The following is a 12,970-nucleotide window of genomic DNA, read 5'->3' as shown; positions in this document are numbered from 1 at the left end:
CCTTCTATCCCTAGTTTCTTGAGGATTCTTATCAAAAAAGGGTGCTATACTTTGTAAAATGCTTTCTCTGCATCTATTAAGAGGATCATGTGGTTCATGTCCTTTCTTTTATTGATGTGATGTATCACATTGATTGTTTCATGGATATCAAACCAGACCTGTATCCCAGGTGTAAATCCCACTAGGTTGTGGTGAATAATTTTTTAATGTATTGTTGAATGGGTTGGCTAGTATCTGGTTGAGGATTTTTGCATCCATGTTCATCAAGGAAATTGGTCTGCAGTTCTCCTTTTTTAGTGGGGTCTTTATCTGGTTTTGGAATCAATGTAATGCTGGCTTCATAGAATGAGTTTGGAAGTTTTCCTTCCATTTCCTTTCATTTGAACAACTTCAAAAGAATAGGTGTTAACTCTCCTTTAAATGTTTGGTAGAATTCCCATGGAAAGGCATCTGCCCCCAGACTCTTGTTTTTTGGGAGATTTTTGATTAGTAATTCAGTTTCTTTAATACTTGTTATGGGTCTGTTCAAATTTTCTATTTCTTCTTGTTTCAGTTTTGGTAGTTTATGTTTCTAGGCATTTGTCCATTTCTTCCAGATTCCCCTATTTATTGGCACATAATTTATTGGCTCATGATAGTCTCTTATTATTGTTTACATTTCTGCAGTATTGGTTGTGATACTGCCTCTTTTATTCTTGACTTTATTTGAGTCCTGTCCTTTTTTGATCAGACTGGCTAGGGATTTATGAAATTTGTTAATTCTTTCAAAGAACTAGCTTCTGGTTTCATTGATCTGTTCTACTGGTTTGTTTGTTTGTTTGTTTGTTTGTTTTTTGATAGCATTGATTTCTGCTCTAATCTTTAGTATTTCTCATATTCTGCTGATTTGGGGTTTTATATTGTGTTCTTTCTCCAGCTCTTTAAAGTGTAAGGTTAGGTTGTGTATCTGAGACCTTTCTTCCTTCTTTAGGAAGGCCTGGATTGCTATATACTTCCCTCTTAGGACTCCCTTTGCTGCATCCCAGAGGTTTGGGGCTGTGGTATTATCATTTCCATTGGATTCCACGTACTTTTTAATTTCCTCCTTAACTTCTTAGATAGCCCATTCATTCTTTAGTAGAATGTTCTTTAGTCGCCAAGTATTTCTTATCTTCCAAATATTTTCTTGTGGTTGATTTTGAGTTTCATAGCATTTTGATCTGAAAATATGCACGATATGATTGCAATCTTTTTTGTACTTATTGAGTGCTGATTTGTGTCCCAGTATGTGATCTATTCTGGAGATGTTCCACTAGAGAACATCTCCAGATATGTGCTAGAGAAAAATGTGTATTCTGCTGCTTTAGGATGAAATGTTATGAATATATCTATCTGCTATGTCCATCTGGTCTAGTGTGTCATTCAAAGCCATTGTTTCCTTGTTGATTTTCTGTTTAGATGATCTGTCCATTGCTGTAAGTGGGGTGTTGGGGTGTTGAAGTCTCCTACTATTATGGTATTATTAGCAGTGAGTTTCTGTATGTTTATGATTAACTGATTTATATATTTGGGTGTTCACACTTGGGGCATAAATGTTTACAATTGTTAAAACTTCTTGGTGGATAGACCCCATAATTTTGGTAATAATGCCTTTCTTCATCTCTTGTTACAGACTTTATTTTAAGATCTGGATTGTCTGATATAAGTATGGCTATTCTGCCTTTCTTTTGGTGACCATTAGCAAGATAGATGGTTCTCCATCCCCTTACTTTCAATCTGAAAGTGTTGTTAGGTCTAAAATGGGTCTCTTGTAAACAGCAAATAGATGGGTCTGGTTTTCTTATCCATTCTGTTACCCTATGTCTTTATATTGGAGCATTTCGTCCATTGATATTTAGAGCGAGTACTGAAAGATATGAATTTATTGCCATTGTGTAGCTGGTAGACTTGGAGTTTCTGGTGGTGTACCAGAGTTTCTGGTGGTGTCTTTGTTGCTGTTAGTCCACTCTTCCACTGTTATTCAACACAGTATTGGAAGTCTTAGCCTCAGCAATCAGCCAACACAAAGAAATAAAGACATCCAAATAAGCAAGGAAGAAGTCAAATTTTCACTCTTCACAGACGACATGATACTCTATGTGGAAAACCCAAAAGATTCCAAAAAAACTGCAAGAACTGTTCCATGAATTCAGCAAAGTCACAGGATATAAAATCAATGCACAGAAATTGGTTACATTTCTATGTACCAAAAATGAAGCAACAGAAAGAGAAATCAAGAAATCAATCCATTTATAATTGCACCAAAAACCATAAAGTACCTAGGAATAAACCTAACCAAAGAGGTGAAAAATCAATACACTGAAAACTATAGAAATCTTATGAAAGAAATTGAAGAAGATACAAAAAATTGGAAAAAATAGTCCATGCTCCTGGATTAGAAGAACAAATGTTGTTAAAATGTCAATACTACCCAAAGCAATCTACATATTCATTGCAATCCCCATCAAAATAACACCAGCATTCTTCACAGAGCTAGAACAAATAATCCTAAAAAGGCCATGAATAGCCAAAAAGAAAATCTTTTTCTTCCTGAAAAAGAAAACCAAAGCTCGAGGCATCATAATTCCTGACTTCAAGATATATTACAAAGCTGTAATCATCAAGAAAGTATGGCACTGGTGCAAAACCAGACACACAGATCACTGAAACAGAATAGAGAACCCAGAAATGGACCCACAAACATATGGCCAACTAATCTTTGACAAGCAAGAAAGGATATCCAATGGAATAAAGACAGTCCCTTCAGCAAATGGTGTTGGGGAAACTGGACAGCGACATGCAGAAAAATGAACCTGGACCACTTTCTTACACCATACACAAAAATAAACTCAAAATGAATGAAAGACCTAAATGTAAGACAGGAAGCCATCAAAATCCTTGAGGAGAAAGCAGGCAAAAACCTCTTTGACCTTGGCCGCAGCAACTTCTTATTCAATATGTCTCTGGAGGCAAGGGAAACAAAAGGAAAAATGAACTATTGGGACCTCATCAACATAAAAACTTCTGCACAGCTAAGGAAATATCAGCAAAAGTAAAAAGGCAACCAACAGAACGGGAAAAGATATTTTCAAATGACGTATCGGATAAAGGGGTAGTATCCAAAATCTGTAAAGAACTTATCGAACTCAACACCCAAAAGACAAATAATCCAGAGAAGAAATGGATAAAAGACGTGAATAGACCCTTTTCCAAAGAAGACAAAAGATGGCTAACAGACACATGAAAAAATGCTCAATATCACTCATCACCACGGAAATATAAATCAAAACCACGATGAGGTATTACCTTATACCAGACAGAATGGCTAAAATTAACAACTCAGGCAACAATAGCTGTTGGTGAGGATGTGGGGAAAGAGAATTTCTTTTGCACTGCTGGTGGGAATGCAAACTTGTACAGCCACTCTGGAAAACAGTATGGAAGTTCCTCAAAAAGTTAAAAATAGAACAACCCTACAATCCAGCAATTGCACTGCTAGGTATATATCCATGGGATACAGGTGTGCTGTTTTGAAGGGGCACATGCACCCCAATGTTTATAGCAGTGCTATCAACAATAGCCAAAGTATGGAAAGAGCCCAAATGTCCACTGAAAGATGAATGGATAAAGAAGACGTGGTATATATCTACAAAGTAGTATTACTCAGCAATCAAAAAGAGTGAAATCTTGCTATTTGCAACTACCTGGATGGAACTAGAGGGTATTATACTGAGCGAAATTAGTCAGAGAAAGACAAATATCATACGACTTCACTCATATGAAGAATTTAAGATACAAAACAGATGAATATAAGGGAAGGGAAGCAAAAAGAATACAAAAACAAGGAGAGGGACAAACCATAAGAGACTCTTAAATACAGAGAACAAACTAAGGGTTGCTGGAGGGGCTGTCAGTAGGGGGATGGGCTAAAAGGACAAGGGTCATTAAGGAAGACACTCATTTGGATGAGCACTGAGTGTTATATGTAGGGGATGAATCACTGGAATCTACTCCTGTAATCATTATTGCACTATATGTTATGTAACTTGAATGTTAGATAGATAAATAAATAAATTAATTAATTAGTTAATTAATTAAAAAATAATTTTTTAAAGTAAATAAAATGTTTGCATTTATTCTTTGTCAGCAAGCAGAAGACTGATTTTAAAAATATTCCATGGACATAAAAAAATAAATTGCTGTCTCTGTGCAGAGTTCTCTATATTCTCTATCTCTCCATGTTTTTTCCTGTGGCTACACACACACACACACTCAAGTGTGATTATTAAATTTCTTCTTATCCTAACTTCTTTTTGTTTAACTGACTTGTCCTAATGATTTTAATTGCATAAACATGTTTCCCATTCATATATGCAATTTTTACTATAGTTTGTTTTGTTTACTTATTTGATCAAATTACCGTTGATTATTCTTTTCCTATGTTACTTGACTCCCTCATCCCCCCTCTTTCTTGCATGTTTATCTACATTATCTCTTGTCAATATAAGCCCTCCCTACCTCCTACCCTGTAATTCACGTTAGAAATCTAGTATTTATTACTATACATTTTTCTTCATGCTCATATAATCATACATAAACCAATCAAATATATTCATGCATACCAACTTATAATTATCTAGATTTTCCATTGCTAGTTTTATAAAAGTGTGATCAAATTATATATAATTCTCTACATTTTGCTTCTTTTACTCATTAATACCTCACAGAAATATCTCCAGGTCAACTTATATAACTTGTATTAATTTTCTCCAATTTTGCATAAACTTCCAAAGCACAGATACAGCACAATTCATTCAATAATGCCTCTATTCATTATGCATTGTTATTTTCTTTTTTATATTTTTCTTTTATATTTTTTATATTTTTCATTTTATGTTTTTCAAACTTGATTTCACTTATTTGATCCAATTACTGTTATCATTTTCCCTTGTCAGTTTAGAAGTTCTGAAGTTTTATGTTCTAGTAATGGTTACCCATGACTTTCCATGGGCACTCTGTTTCTCCAATGCATTCCTTTCCCTTTGCTTTCAGCTCAGGTGATGCCAATGCCACAATTGGTGGGAAACCTGCAGTCTCTGGCCCTCTGAGCAGGACATGTACCAGCTTCATATTTTTGGTCACCTATTAAGTCCTCAATAGAAAACCCCTCTACTCTCATCAATTATAAAGGTTAATATCTTTCTAGTTGAAGAGATAAAGAGAACCCTCCCAAACTCCTTGGCTTCTGGGGAGCAACGTGGGGACCTGAGAGACTAGTAGGTTGTTATAAGACCACAAATGTGGATGGAAAGATGCTAGCTTTCTTCTCAGTGCTCCACAGATCTCAGTGGAACAACCCCTTTTCAGGAAGCACAGAGCTCTAATTTGTTTACGATATTTTCTCTCTAGGATGCAAGTTGTAGGCAGGCCCAGATAAGAGTAATGTCCTGCAGATGTGCCTTCTGCCAAGACCTCAGCAAAGTGAAAACCTGGTTTTCCTCTCCCAGGCTCAGTTGTCTTTGGAAGGTGCTCTACTCAGGATGAGTAATTGTAAGAGAAGGCAGAGGGCAGCAAAAGCATGCACTTAGCTTGCCTCTGTCTCTGAACTTGCTCCTGTTTCTACCTCTCAGATATTAACTATTATTTATGACTTACCTCAAATGATATCACTTCCATAAGTCTTTTCTTGCTGGAGGAAGAGACGACCTTCTAGATGTGACATCTCTTACCTGTGAATCAGAGGACATGTCCCTCTCTAATGTTCACTCTTCAGATTGTGGGTAATAATAATGGCAGTCATTTATTTAGTGTTTACTGTATGCCGAGCACTGTGCTAAGCACTTCATATGTACTTTATATATTCAGCTTTGTGCTGAATACCCATGTGCTTGATTAGGGACTGAGTCACACAATCTCTCTAGCCCCCTCACACCAGAATCTGTTTGTTGCTGCTGGAGCTTTTTTGTGAATAGGCTGATTACCTAGTCACATAATTAGAAATGGTCACTTGGGGCGCCTGGGTGGCTCAGTCGGTTGAGCGTCCGACTTCGGCTCAGGTCATGATCTCGCGGTCCGTGAGTTCAAGCCCCGTGTGGGGCTCTGTGCGGACAGCTCAGAGCCTGGAGCCTGTTTCGGATTCTGTGTCTCCCTCTCTCTGACCCTCCCCGTTCATGCTCTGTCTCTCTCTGTCTCAAAAATAAATAAACGTTAAAAAAAAAATTAAAAAAAAAAAAAAGAAATGGTCACTTAGAAAACACATTGAACATCTCAATTTTACTTAATAGTAAACCAAATCAAAGTAGGCATGAATAATCTGGCTCCTTCACTGGCTAGATGTCATTATCATAGGTAGACTTAATATTTGGTTCCAAATGCAAAGAAAGCTTCAGCTGGCTGTAATATTCTTATTTCCATCTGAAAGTCACTGACCACTTCAAGCCCTTGATTTACTTTTGTAGCAGTTTTCATTGTCCCTTATACAGATGAAGTAAAATACAATTCCTTATTTGACCATATCAGATGGAATTTGCCTATGAACAAAGTAATATATTAGATCAGAATTTTACCATCAGGATGATTGATATATAATTGGTAGTGATGTGAGACTAATTTCTTCTTGATATAAACAACATAAAGTAAAATCGCTACACACCCAGTACAAACATTTTTCACATATGCTATCATAGTGCTTTGTATAATGAACTACTCAACCGAGACCCAGAGTATCCTTTCATATCATATCTATAGCTTATATCTTACAAAACCATTGCAAGGTAGAATGTGATGATTCCCAACTCTTGGAGTTGCAGAAATGGTCATGACTCATTGTACTTGTCACATTTGTGAACCCCTGCTTGCTCTCCTAAAAGGATGTATTCCTTTAAATTTTAGAGTTGAGTTACTTTTTAAAAAATATTTTCTAAATTCTGTAACAATTTTTGTGCAATCCAAAACACCAAATGAGGTTTGAGGCTCACTAAATGCAGAATCTCAGGATATCAGTTATGAGTAAGGAAGAGTGAAATAATTCCAAGACAGCTCAGCTACATTCTTGACTGTCATGTGCAAGCAGAACTGCCTTTCCTGTCACTTTGTGGCACACATTCACTTATTCGTTGGTAATTCATTTATTTAACAGTTATTGAATGTCCAATGTGGACCGGACACTGGCGTAGGCACCGTAGTGAACAATCCACAATTCCAAGCCTGTTGTTGATTAAAGGAAATTACATTTATTTGTTCAGTCTATCCCATCCACCCCAGAATGTAAACTCTGTGAGGACAGAAATTTTGTTTTATTGCGAAAGCAGCCTAGAATCCAGGAAAGTGCTGGCAATAAAAAAAAAACAGTAAGTAAACAGCTAATGGTCATTTAGTGTGACAAGTGTTATGCTATAGTACTGGAGCAGGAAGCAGCTTTTTTTTTCTTTTCTTTCCTGAAAAGAAGCAGATAGGAAATAGGCTCATCAGCATTCACCCAGCAGCTTAAAAGAACCATAGACAGTATATAAATAAATGGATGTGATTGTATTCCAATAACTTTCTTTAATATAATTTATTGTCAAGTTGACTAACATACAGTGTATACAGTGTACTCTTGGTTTTGGGGGTAGATTCCTGTGATTCATCGCTTACATACAACACCCAGTGCTCATCCCAACAAGTGCCCTCCTCAATAACTTTTTGTTAGTTTATTTTTGAGAGAGAGAGAGAGAGGTAGAGACAGAAGAAGTAGGGGGAGGAGAAGAGAGAGGGGGCGGGCACAGAGAATCCAAAGCAAGCTCAGGCCATCAGTGCAGAGCCCTATGCGGGGCTCGAACCCGCAAACCACAAGGTCATGATCTAGGCCAAAATCGGATGCTGAACTGACAAAGCCACCCAGGCACCCCCCCAATAACTTTTATTAGAGAAAACAAACTGGAGGCTGGTTTTGGTCCGAGGGCTGTAGCTTGCTGACCGTGTGTTGGAAATACACATGGGAAGCCTATATACTTAGACTCAACTGTGGAGGGTTTAGGGAGGCTTTCCAGAAAAAGTTTAAATCAGTAGTTCTCAAAATGTTAGCATGAGCATGCTCATCAGAGTCAGCTGGAGGACTTGTTAAAATACTTCTGAGTAGCACCCCAGAGTGTCTGAGTCCATAGGTTTGGGGTGGGACCTGAAAATGTGTATTTCTAATAAGACCCAGGTGATACTGATGCTTCTGGGATAATTTTTAAATAATACAGATGTCAAAATTGAAAGGCTATATTTGACTGAATGTTTTTAAAAGTTTTTTTTGAATTTTTTTTAACGTTTATTTATTTTTGAGACAGAGAGAGAGCATGAATGGGGGAGAGTCAGAGAGAGGGAGACACAGAATCTGAAACAGGCTCAGGCTCTGAGCTGTGAACACAGAGGCCAACATGGGGCTCGAACTCACAAACCGTGAGATCATGACCTGAGCCGAAGTCGGACGCTTAACCAACTGAGCCACTCAGGCGCCCCAGTTTTTAAAAGTTTAAGTAAACTATAGTGATTTATTAAGGGGGTGAGAATGTATGTGTGTATCGTATACTTGACATCAAATGATTGGTGAGTTTGTCATACAAACTTACAATGTACTAAGTGCTGTTAAGAGCCTTGTGCTTATTTTCTTCAGACACTCATCACAATGTCTAATTTTCTGGTTTATACTTACATTTCTTTTTTCCCTTTTCTACCTCCACACTCAGACTCGAAGCTGCCAGCACATCTTCCGGGATCTAGCTCAATGCTTGCATATGACATGTGTTTAGGAAAAAATGTAGAAGGATGAATAAATGAATGAAATGATTTCAAGATGTCACTAAGTAGATTAAAAACTTGAAAAATAATTTCAGTTAGATGATATATTGTAATCATTGTTATAACAATAAAGTATTAGAAAAATTTTAACAGAGCATTTTGTAAGTATATAGTAGCTCAAACACAAAATAGTCGCCATGAATAAGAGAAAATTTTGACCTAAAAAGGGGGCTTTCTAATTTTAATTTTTATATTTTTAGAAGAGAAGGTCTGTTAGTTGTAAAACAGCTAACTCGTATTTGGATTTTCCCCCATAATTCATAACTGATTTTATGAACACTTATTCTACGTCCGTCTCAAAGAAAACAAAAGGTGTGCAAAGGGCAAAGTAAATAAGGTCAGGATGATATATGAAGAAGCAAAATAAACAGTATAAAGAAATATCAACATTCCTTTAACAACCCATCACTAATAATGTGTCAGCAAGTGTGAGATCATCTTTAACTGGCAGCTCAACAGAAATAGATCATTTCAGTAAGGAAGGAAGTCTTAGTAAATTCAACACACCTATCAACAATTGCTTAACTATGTCAGAACACTAAAAGCTGCATAAAATAAATACATAATTAAAAACTACGACATGAAAATTAAAATGCGAGTCTTTCAAACTGGCTTTGGACTGAATCTTCAATCAGATGTAGCAAACTGAATTTTTAATAAGCTATCCTATTTTATTTTTCAAAGTAAAGGATTTGTCTTTAAATGGAAGAAGTGTTCTCAGTCTCCTGAGAAGTAGGCTCTTTTTGAGGGGAGGGGAAAGTTATTTTCGTGCTGAGCACTTCAAAATACATAGTAACAAAAATTGTCTTAGGTGTGAACTATGTATGAATTTCATTTCTTTTTGCCGCATATGTCCATACACTCTATTGGCCCTTATATATCTATGAGAAAAAGAGAGGAACTGTAATTCTGTCAACCATTAAATAAATACTAGTTATAATGATATTCACACAAACAGGATGTATTCTTTTTTTTATCATAGTATAATCATAAGTCTCTGAGGAAGATCTGAAAAGATCAGGTTCCTCATTATGAAACTCTTCAGCGGGAAAACCTTCTCCAAAATTCCCAGTGATCTTCTACATGTTCTACATGAAGAAGTCACCATTTAGATGCCGGCCATTACCCGTCTCGTTGAAAGCCAAGAGGATTACAAGACCACTAATTAAGTAAAATGACTTCTGCCCATTTCCCCACCCCTGATCCTAGAAAAAGGCAAGAGACAAATGAAAAGTTGATTATGTCCTTCTTCACATGGAGACCCTCAGACTGAGGGTTAGCCATTATTTTGCAAAGGGAAGAATAGGTGCTTAAAATGTTCACATGATTTAAACTGTGCTGGACTGGACTGGATTTTCTTTTTTTTTTTTTTTTTTTTACCCAAAAGTGACCAGAAAGTTATGGGATTGCCCAAAACAAGAAAGGGAAATTCTGTAACAGCGTGTTTGATGGTAGAAGTTAGAATTTTTTTTAAATGTTGTAAATGTCATCATCTAATTGCAAATATTTAGCAAATTACTTACATGTGCAGATTTCTTATACTAGCCAGAATAATTCATTTTATCTAGTCCAATAATGCTTCTCTGATGGTAGCATCTAAAGATGTTTTGGTCAAGAAGCAGAGTAATTTCCCTTAATGCAAACTCAGAAGTTTAAGTGTTATTTCCCTACCTTGATCTTGACTTCATCCTTCATTGATTTAACTAAAATCTTTTCAACCTAATTCGTGGTTAAGCCTTTAACATCTCTTAGAATTTAGTTATGTACTCTCATTTGTCTTGAGTTTATTCTTTCAAGTTTGAGTTATTCAAGTAAATAAGTCAATTTTAACGTTATCCATTGTCTTCATGATTTTTCCAGGCTTTACGATTGTATTTGAATTAAATCTGTCAAAGCCAACACTAATTTTTGGCAGCTACAGAGGAGAGCTATTCAAAATGTTCTTTTAAACCAGAGAACCCACACATCGTGTTGAATTAATTACAGGATGGTGGAGTTCATTTATAGAGCAGTAAGTTAATTTTCCTAAGGCTAATAAATTCATTTACTGCATAAGTAACTAAATTCAATTTTCTATAAAAAGAAATATTGACTAAGTAAGCAAATACAATAACCTATACCAAACATATTTTATGAGGTTACTGATTATCACAAACTTCATATATAAATATTATGTTTCTGGGTGATTGACCAAAAAGTTCATAAATAGTTGAATATCTTGGGCTGTTTTCTCCTCAAAAAACAAAAGAGAGAAGCTCATGTAATCATGATAAGAAATGGAGTATGTATAGATTTTTACTTAAGTAACTGATTCCTACTTGGCTATATTCCAACACAACTCTTAATTGTAGAACTAATATAATCAAGGAAAGTAAATATTTTCTTGCTGTCTTTATGTTGCTTAGAAGGGCAGTTTCACATGTCACTTAAGTACCTATGAGAAGAAAATAAGTCAAAATTATTTTCTTCACTAGGTCTGCTATCCAATTCAAATATAAGATTTCTTTTATAACTAAGGTCCATCAAATTAAAGCTTATAATTTCTGATCTCTACTAATAAAAGTTGCCTGTGCTTTATCTAAATTGTCCTCAGCCATGTTATAGTATTTCTGAGGCTGAGAACCAGAAACTTCAAATGTAGCAATTCCAGCAGCTTAGAGCAATGTAGGATAAGGGTTTTTTTGTTTCATTTTCAATATCTTTCTTAGTGAGAGCAAATATTTCTTTCTTTCTTTCCTTTTTTCTTCCTTTCTTTCTTCCTTCCTTCCTTTTCTTTTTTTGAGATAAAGAGAGAGCAAGTCAGGGAAAGGGGAAGATGGGGAAAGAGAGAAAGAGAGATCATCTTAAGCAGGCTCCACACATGGAGCCTGATGAAGGACTCCATTTCAACATTGCAACATCATGACCTGAGCCAAAATCAAAGGGTGGGATGCTTAACTTGGGAGCCACCAAGACCAAAGACCCGAGACCAAATATTTCTTGATCCTGTTTGGACACAGATCATATTGAGAAAATATCATTAGCCGGTAGCCTTTTAGGAATGTAGACTCTTTCCTCTGTTGCAAAGAAAAGACTAAAGTCACAAATTCAGTGTTATTGAAAATAGTTTACTATATGCAGAGAAGCATTCTGAGGATTCAAAAGGGAACAAGCTAAGAGCCTGCGTTCAAGATGTTCCGAGCTGCACGTACAAGGTGTTTTACAAATGTACTGCATCATTAAAATAAGGAGTGTGTTACAAAGCCACTGTGCAAGTACCAGTAAAGCAGGCCTCTTTAAGAATATATTAATGATTCTTTAATTAAATTTGGGATGCTTTTAAAAAATGATGGAATACCAAACAGAGGCCTGAAGAATCCTGATCCTGTATTTTCAATTTTGAAGGCCTGCTAAGGGATCAGTAATTATTGGAGGCACTTAATAAATGTTAATTATTTGTTATGAGTTTCAAAACATTAGGATCCAGTGAAAAATATGAGCTATTTGGCAAGCCTCAGTCAACACAAACTTTCCATTAACCAAAATACCTTAGCCTAAACCACCCCAGGGGAACTGGAGATTTATCATACTGTCAGGAAACTTACATTCTAAAAATAGATGTTTGATTTTGAGGAAGCATGGGCTATATACAATAATCTTAGAATCGGATGTATTAATATATATATTTCTCAAATCTGTTCCTTGCTGAGATTAATTTTTCTAGAAAAACCAGGGATTGAGTCTTTCTCTTTACATTTGGTAAAGTATTGCTTTCTTATTTCTTCATTACATTTTCCAGGCTAAAATAAATATCTGTTTTTTAATGCCTCTTTTCAAATTCATTTTGTGAACATCTATTCCCAGTGTTCTGTTCAATTCCCAATATTTAAACCACAGCTGAAATCAAAAGCCTCAGTCTTCTCAGCCATGTTGCAGAATTAATCTACCATTTGTCACTCTTCCTGCCCTTAGCTTCTCCACACACTTCATTGTCTCACACACTCATTCACTGAGAACAAAGAGAACATTTGTAAACCAACTATACAGTTAGTACATGAGTAACAAATGAAAGGATAGGTGGGTAAAACATGGTAAGCAGGAGGATAGGAGAAGAAAAAACAAACAAAAAAATGCAGAGATAAAATGA

The 12,970-nt window shown here is 35.9% G+C and overlaps 2 long non-coding RNA genes across 3 annotated transcripts in view; one reads left to right on the top strand and one right to left on the bottom strand.

Annotated features, from left to right (window-relative positions):
• The window catches only part of LOC109267340 (uncharacterized), a 72,703-nt gene extending 62,671 nt beyond the window's left edge, over nucleotides 1–10,032 (top strand). The window contains exon 3 of the long non-coding RNA XR_002080040.2: nucleotides 9,827–10,032. This is a non-coding gene — a long non-coding RNA (uncharacterized LOC109267340). The remainder of the gene's footprint in view (nucleotides 1–9,826) is intronic.
• Nucleotides 1–12,970, bottom strand: part of LOC109267339 (uncharacterized) — a 106,813-nt gene that overhangs the window by 61,898 nt on the left and 31,945 nt on the right. The window lies entirely within an intron of this gene.

The sequence above is a fragment of the Panthera pardus genome, unplaced genomic scaffold (assembly GCF_024362965.1).
Source record: "Panthera pardus isolate Hobbes unplaced genomic scaffold, ASM2436296v1 HiC_scaffold_12, whole genome shotgun sequence".
Classification (NCBI taxonomy): domain Eukaryota; kingdom Metazoa; phylum Chordata; class Mammalia; order Carnivora; family Felidae; genus Panthera; species Panthera pardus.
Note: the sequence above shows the minus strand (reverse complement) of the source record. Positions and strands in the feature narration are given on the sequence as shown.